This window comes from Prosopis cineraria, unplaced genomic scaffold (genome assembly GCF_029017545.1).
Source record: "Prosopis cineraria cultivar Desert tree isolate PC_DT_omini unplaced genomic scaffold, ASM2901754v1 PC8, whole genome shotgun sequence".
Classification (NCBI taxonomy): domain Eukaryota; kingdom Viridiplantae; phylum Streptophyta; class Magnoliopsida; order Fabales; family Fabaceae; genus Prosopis; species Prosopis cineraria.
Genome location: NW_026555339.1, coordinates 30,934,094 through 30,943,236, shown reverse-complemented (window position 1 = coordinate 30,943,236; position 9,143 = coordinate 30,934,094).

Genomic DNA, 9,143 nt, shown 5'->3' with positions numbered 1-9,143 from the left:
AGTCCTCTTCAATAGAAAAATAATTTTCAAGGACCCTATGTACCATAGACAACTCATGAACTTGAGAAGTACACAGTTTTAGATTTGCCAATACATTTTCTAGAATTCAAACTCTAAATTTGAAAATTCATAACTTATTCATTAAAAATAATATGAGAATGATTATGGTGTCCACTTAAACTAATTGAAATAAATTATTTTAGAAAAATATAAAGTGGACAATCCATCATACATATGTTTCTAGAATTGAACACAAATTTCAACTTTATAACATCTCCTCTTGTCACTTCTAGATTTTTAGCCTTAATTTGTAAAATTCATAACTAATTCTGTAAATCATTGATTTAGGTTAAATAGGACTCTTTTTAAATCTTAATGTGTCTTATATTATTGTCCTAATTCTTATGGTCAAATTCCAAATACAAATTTTGAAATCCACTACACAATGAGGCAAACTCAAATTTGGACAATGATGAATTTGTGTTTAAATCTCATAGATTAACTTAGGGTTTGAATCTCAAGCATGCTCTTGGACACTTCTAGCATTAAACAAACACATTCATTAATATTAAAGAGAACTTCCAAAGGTCCTAAAACTTAATTAAAGCCTAGAAAACAAATTGAAAATTCTCACAGCATAACATCTAAGTGAAAAACAACATGCAAGCTTCTAATCTTATGGTTTCCATCAAGATTCTTAACATGAAATACCATATACATCTTAAACACATACTTTTTTACCATTTCCAACACCCAAACCTACATTCATCATGGTAGAGTGATAGGGATTAGTCGCTTGCCCTCAAAATTAAACTAAAGTTAACCCTAATGCAATACAGGGTCAACCCTAGGTCATCTCCTAAGGAATGATTTTAAGTTTAGTTAAAGTTATCTAGTAGAATAAATCACCCAAAGTTGAAGTTGATTACCTAATTACTAACCTAATTATCTAGTGAATTAAACTAGCAAACTAAGCTTAATTGTGAATGAAGTGGCTTCGCTATTCAAGTAGAAACCCTAGGGTGTTATTAATGGAAGAATCCTAATTCCTAATCAAACATGGCAGCTCACTCAACTTGTAACATCTAAAAATTTCAAATCTAGAATAAATTGACTAATTAAAGGATAACTTAGTTAAAAAAATAATTAATTAATTTAATTATATTTTTGGGTTGCTAATTGGCTTTTTGGGTCATATTTGGCTCTAAATTGAGTTAGGAAGGAAGTTGGATCACATCGAGTGGCATTGGGGGGAGAAAAATTAATATTTTACTCACTACTTCGTGAGCCGTAGCTTTTGCATCATGCTTTGTAGTGCATGGCATAGCACAGACAACATAAATTTCAAAAATCATTAGAAAAAGGAAGTTTTTGTGGGGGAAAACCTAGAACACGAAGGAGAAAGCTTTAAGCACTGTTACAGTATCATTTTGGGAGGTTTTTAAAGATAAATTGGGTCTTCAAACTCTTAAGTAAGTTTTCTACCCTTCTCTTCTACCTTTTCATCTCATCTTCCATGGGATTTGGAAGTTGGAGAATTTGCTCTAAATGGATTAAGCTATGAGTCTATATTTTAAAAGTTTCTATTGACTCTAAAGGTTTGATTTATGTTTCTTAACCTTGGGATAAGTGGTAATATGAAGCTCCTTTATTGTTTGGTGAAAGTAGGATTAAGCCCTAACTTGATCATGGGGTTTTGAAGTGTGATAAGTTAAGATATTAAGTGTTATGCTGTGATAGAGTGAGAGGGAGGCTTGAGGGGATTGTGTGAGTAAATTGTAATCTTGACAAGCCTCTTTGTTGAGAATATGAGTGGGAAGTGGGAGAATTGGGATGATATTGATAGCTAATAGTGCTTGTGTTAATTGAAAATTAATATGTAGTACTTGTTGATGTAGATTATGGTGTGGGAAGACTTTCCTTAATACAAGAAGAGATTTAGTACCACGGATAACCCTTTTAGTAACAAAAGGGTTGAGGTAACTAGATAATTTGCATTATTTATTACCTTATATAAATTATTCTCAAGTTGTTTTTCTATGATTTGTTATGTATATATGTATAAATTTTGTAAAAGTTAACTATTTAGAAAAAAGTGGAGTATTGATTTGTGAAATTCCATGTTTTTGAAAGTAAGTAGTAAGATTTGTTATATTTGTTTAGAAAGTGGTTTATGTATGGTCAAGTGAAGATATGTAGTGAATGTGTCATATTAAAGGGTAGGAGGTCACCCTAGCAGAGTTAGTAAAGATTAAGTCCATATGGCACTACTGACACCTGGGGACGCCAAGTGCAGCTCATATTTCTCATTAGTACCCAAAAAAGGGTGTGGTATTGGAGACTTACTCTCCTTAGTACCCAAAAGGGTATGGAGTTGGAGAATATACTCCTTAGCATCTGTAAGATACAGTATTGGAGTAACGACACCCTAATTACTTGTAATAGGGGGAACCAGTAGTCCAGAAGTAGTTTAAGACACCTTGGTTGAGTAGTCCTACTATGGATGGTGAGCTTGGGGACCATACATGTAGTTTGGTTCCATGAAATAGCCTACGAGTTCGGTTGGGAGTATTAGAGGACCGAATGGTTAGTGATCATGCATGTAACTTGTGGTGATTTTATATGGTGTGTTTATTATGCTTATTTTAAGGCTTGTTTATAACTTGGCATGTTAATTAACAATGTAGATTATTTTAGTTACTGAGATTTTTATCTCACTCTGTGGTTATCATTTTACAGGTTCTACCACTGAGTTTGAGTAGGGGAAGGAATCGGGTAAGGACTAGCAGATTTGCTACATTACAAGTAGTAATGCCCGATTTTAGTTTGAGTAGTGTACATAAACTTGTGATATGATATTATATGTTGCCAACCAAGAATGCATATCATTTTGATTGGTTGCACTTCTATTATACTATGTTATTTTGTATTTTAGCCCAATATTATATATGATGTGAATATGTGGCAATTTTTTGTGGTAATGGGCTAAAATACTAATACAAGTGCAAGGAATGTTTTATATATGTGGTGACAATATATATGTGGTGTATTATGTGACAATAGAGGCCAAATTTTGTGTTTGGTATGTTTTTGTGTGTTTGAATGCTTAATCAAGTGTATTTTATCCATTGGACTTGGTTCAATCCTCAAATTGGGTTAATGGTATAAGTTTTGAGTTTGGGTACTTGGATGCTTGAAAATCACTTTAAAAACTGACTTTTGCATCTAAGTGTTTAAAATTCCCATATGGTGTCAGATTGTAATGAAACTGTACCATTAGTTATCTTATTGAATAAGCTTTGTGTGGTTACTTGGATTACTCCAATCGAACATTGGATGCAAATATATTGCACGTTCGAAGTTTATCCTGAAAAAGTATCATGGACACGTACACCCGGTGCATTGCACATAAGCCGTAATGCATGGTACAGTTGCCAAATTTACCTTTTTGTACCACATGCCGCAGTGCATAGACCAATAACTACAGCGCATGTGCCAAAATACTCAAAAATGACATTTTTGGCCTTGTTTTCAAGTGTTTTGCTTCTCAAAACTTTTTCATGCTTCCCATACCTTTATAAATCATTAAGTTTGAGCTCAAATTATAAATCTGAAGGGTTTTTATGGGATCTCAAATATTTCACAATTATTTATAAAAGATATTTAGTTTTTAACCCATATATATATAATATGAGCTTAGGAGCAATCCTTACTCCTTATTATGATTGTTTGTTATGATAGTATGGTGAATTTTGGTAATGTTAAGGCGGACATTACACAACTCCTCTCCCTTGGCTAAAAAATGAGCTTACCTAAGGCAACTATCTCAAGTACCTTAACTTCACTAATTCAATTCCCTAAGTGCTATTACAAGCTCCCTAGGTAACTCACTAGCTTAGCTCTAGAATTGACCAAGTGTGTTTAGTTAAAATTCATTTCTAATTGCCATTGCTCAAAGCTGTACCTAAGATCAAGACTATGAAAACTCAAGTAACTCATCAAGTATTCATTGCACAATTACATGCTAGGCTAATACAAGACATTCACCAATTGAAATCATATATTACAATGTAAATTCATGAGAAGGTCAAAATTTCAGCAGCAATAAGAGCATGAAATTCAACTAAACAATCCTGTTTCAACATTACAAATTATAAACAGCCATGAAACTAAAGTCAAATTGAGCCACATTCAACAAAAGTCATAGTATTCTAATGGAATTGAAACAAGATGAAGAAATAGTTGAGCTTAGCCAAGTAAAGACTTCAAAACTCCTCTTCCATCAACTCTCCCCTAAGATTCCATAAAGACTTTAGCTAGAAAACATCAAGAAAATCTTACTTCCACTAAGAACACCAAGCGACCGTGGCATATTCTCTATTGATCTTGATGAATTGAGCTCAAATCTTCTTCCAAGTGCTTGGGTTGTAGTCAGTCTTGAGATGAGAAGAGAATGGTGGAAGTTTTGAGTGGATTTGATGGAGAAATGGTGGAGGAATAGGGCTAGACATTGCTGGAAATGTAGAGAGAAGGAGGAGAAAATGAAGAACACCAAAAAACGAGAGAGAGAAATTGTAGAAGATGAAATAAATGGGTGAATGATCTGATTTGGGAGGCTGAATGGCATGATTAGTGAGTTTCTCTTTAGTTGAATACTCAATTAAAAAAAAAGACAATAAAATAAAAAGAAAATGGGAGCCTTATCACACTTGCAAGGTGGCACCCTCCTATTAGTTTGTAGATGATTCCAATGTGTGTCTAATTTCTCATATGTCATCCACATCATTGATGCTGATTTAATCCTCTCAAATAATCAAAAATCATGCCCCATGCTGCAGCCATTAACCTCAAGAAGTATTGACCTCAATTGCCCAATTGATGCACAAGTCACATGCCATCTAGGTCATATTAATCACATAATTCAATTAAATAGCATGTGACATAATAAAATCTAATTAATGTCCAGAATCAAATTCATAATTAGAATGAAAAATTTATTAAAATAACCAAGTTCCAAGTTGCATAAAATTATATAAGAATTTTCACTTAAAGTGTATAAGGTATTTAATTTCATTCAAAATTTCTTAGGATAACCCTCCCTTAAGTTGGTAACATCCCTTCTACATCTCCACTAGTAAATAACACTTGCAATCAAGAATCAAGTGGACTTTATTAGGTTGTAATGTGGGTGATGAAAGGATGTCTAAGAAATGCATATATGAAAGATAGGGTTAGCATCAAGATAATGCTAAGGTCAAGATATATCCCCTTAATATACAAAGCAAAACCTAATTCAATTGAGTGGACACCTTAACATAGTGAGAATGGAAAGAAATGATAAGAAATAATGAAATAATGGAATTAAATGAGCTAGGAAACTTTTTTTTTTTGTTCTTTCTCTTGTTTTTCACCTTCTTTTCTTCTTCTTTTTCTTTTAGTTGCCCCTAACTCTTTGAAAAAAATGGAAATAATGGTGTGACAATGAAATATAAAGAAATGGATAGAAAAATAACTAAAGACATCTACTCACTTGGTCTAGAACATGCAATGAATATTTAAAAGATATATAAAAGTGTAACATGCATCCCTTAGGAAAATAGCGTGAATATTTATTTTGGAAAGAAACAAACCAAAAGCTCAAACTGGATGTCATTAAGTAACCTCAAACAAAACAAAACAAAACAAAATAAAGCAATTTTTTTTTAATTTTTCAAAAAAAAATTTCAAAAGCCAAAACAAAACAAAACATTTATTTCTCTCCCCCACACTGAAATCATACATTGTCCTCAATATATGTATAGACTAGTGATAAGACAAGGTAAGATCAATAATGAATGTGTAACAAAAGTATGGTGTAGAATTTTTTTTTCTAACACAAACAAATAAAAAGAAACAAACAAACCAAAGCAAACAAATCTACTATCTACTAAGTTCATCTCCCCATACTTTAACTATACTAATCATTAAATATATCAATCAAAGCAAGGTAAAAGCTTAAGGTTAGAGAGATACAACTTTATCATAGTGGCTTAAAAACATATTGAGAGAAGTCCTCTTCCTTTTAAAGTAATAGGTCAGCCTCCTTGTAAAGCTTGCATAATGGCCGTTAATCTCCTAAGTGGACCTTGTGGCCTCATCCTTGAGTTGAAGGACTCCATAAGAGAGAACATTAGTTACCACATATAGCCCATGCCATTTAGATGTGAGCTTAGAATGCTTATGGATGTATCTTGTCTTGTAAACAAGGATTAAGTTTCTAAATTTGAAATTCTTCCTCAAGATCATTTTGTCATGAAGAGCCTTTGTTTTATCCTTGTAAAACTTAGATGACTTATAAGCATCTAACCTAAGCTCCTCTAGTCCTTGCATTTAAAGGAATCTCTCATTAGCTGAAAGATGCAAATCCAAGTTAAGTTTCTTAACAGCCCAATTAGCCTTATGCTCTATATCCATAGGGAGATGACAAGCCTTTCCATACACCAAACGAAAAGGAGACATGCCAATAGAAGCGGTTTGGTAAGCCCACAAAGCATCCTCCAAGTATAAAGACCAATCCTTTCTATTTGCATTCACCACCTTGGTTAGGATCTTCTTAGCTTCTCTATTTGATATTTTAGCTTGGCCGTTGGTTTGGGATGATATAGTATAAAGATCTTGTTATGCACCCCATATTTGGTCAAGAAAGTCTTCGTCATCTTGTTGCAAAAGTTCTAGTAGGAATGGCTTCAATCCATTTTGAAACATAATCAACACCAAGCAATACATACTCAAAACTAAAGGATGGAGGAAAGGAACCTATGAAGTCAATACCCCAAAGATAAAAAATCTCACAAAATAAAATAGGTTGTTGAGGCATTTCATGCCTCTTACCCTAACTACCAACCTTTTCACATTTCAAGCATGCTTTACAAAATTCATAAGAGTCTTTAAATAAGATAGGCCAATACAATCCACAATCTAAAACCTTCCTAGCTGTCTTATTTGAGCTAAAATTACCACCATATGCGTAAGAGTGATAAAAATCAAGAATAAAAGGCACATCAACATCATCAACACACCTCCTAATCACTTTATCACTACAAATCTTCCACATCAAAGGTAGTTCCTAAATATAAAACCTAGATTCTCTTTTCAATTTTTCAATAACAAATCGTGAAGCATAAGGAGGTAAGATTGCATACTCAATATAGTTAGCAAAAAAGGAATACCATGGAGGCTTAGATGAAATGACACACAATGCCTCATCAAGAAATGAATAACAAGGAATAGTTTGGTTAGAGTTTACCATAGTAGCTTCCAAATGAGGTAGCCTAGACAAATGATGCACCACTTAGTTAGTAGAACCACTCCTGTCCCTTATCTTAACACCAAATTCTTGCATTAAGATCACCCATTGAATCAAGCAAGGCTTAGAATCTGTCTTCTTAAACGAGTACCTCACAATAGTATAGTCAGTGTACACAACAACTTTTGAGTTAAGAAGATATGATCTAAACTTATCAAGTGCAAAAACAATAGCTAACAACTCTTTCTCAGTCGTAGTGTAATTAACCTAAGCTAAATCTAAGGTCCTAGATGCATAAGCAATTACATAGGACAACTTTCCCTCTCTTTGACCAAGAATAGCTCCCATAGCAAAATTAGAAGCATCACATGACAACTCAAAAGGCAAAGAAAAATTTAGGGCTTTACGAATAGGAGGGAAAATGAGCATGCTTTTTAAAATGTCAAAACTCTTTTTGCAAGCATTGTCAAAAACAAAATCAACATCTTTTTGTAAGAGTTTAGACATAGGTAAAGAAATTTTACTAAATTCCTTGATAAATCTCCTATAAAAACCTATATGTCCTAAAAATGATCTCAAATCTTTCAAACAAACAGGATATGGCAAGGAAGTAATCACATCTACTTTGGCCTTATCCACCTCTATGCCCTTGGAAGAAATTAAATGGCCTAAAACAATGCTCTTCTCTACCATGAAATGGCATTTCTCAAAGTTAAGCACAGGCTTCTTTTCAATGCACTTACCAAGTACTTTATCTAAATAATGCAAGCATGAATTAAAGGACTCACCATACACTATAAAGTCATCCATAAAAACTTTCATGCAATTTTTAATAAAATCACAAAATATGGACATCAGGCATCTTTAAAAAGTACTAAGTACATTGTAAAGACCAAAAGGCATCCTCCTATAGGAAAAAGTACTAAAGGGGCATGTAAAGGTTGTCTTATATTAGTCATTAAGAGCTATGGGAATTTGTAATACCTACTAGACCCAGCTAGGAAGTAAAATGGGACTTGAAAATCAATCTCTCAAGTATTTGATCAATAAAAGGCAAAGGAAAATGGTCCTTCCTAGTCATATTATTGAGCTTCCTATAGTCCATACATACTCTTTAAGAATTTTGAACTTTAGTTAGGACAAGCTCTCCTTTCTCATTTTTTTATCACAGTAATCCCCCCTTTCTTGGGCATAACTTGGGTTGGAGACACCCACTCACTATCTACTATGGGATAAATGATCTCAGCACTAAGTAGCTTCACAACTTCTTTCTTTACCACATATAAGATCAATAGGTTAAGTCTCCTTTATGGTTGCCTAATAGGCTTAGCATTGTCCTCAAGAAAAATTTTATGTGTGCACACAATAGGGTCAATATTGGGAATGTTAGCCAAAGTCCAACCAATAGCATATATGTTCTTTCTCAACACATCAAGCAATGCATTTTCTTCCTCAAGAGATAAAGAGTTAGAAATTATTTCCAAAAGTTTCTCATTCTTAAGGAGATATGCATACTTGAGATTGGATGGTAAAGGCTTCAACTATAAGGTAGGTGGCTCTACACAAGAGGGAATAAGCTTCTTCAAGTCTAAATTAGTGGAATATCCCAAGGCCCCCTCTTTTGTTTTAGGCTCCTTACTTGTTTTTGATTTCTTCTCTTCTTTTTCAAGCTTAATTTCATTAATTGTTTCTTCTTTCTTCTTCATGGCCTTCCCCTTTTCTTGCAACTTGTCCTCAAGTGCTTGGATATGAGCCATGACCTCTACATGTGTAACTACAGAATTTTCCTCCAATAGCTTGGGAACCTTAAGAACATCAAGCTTAAGAAGAGAAAAACTCATAGATTCAGCCTCAATGG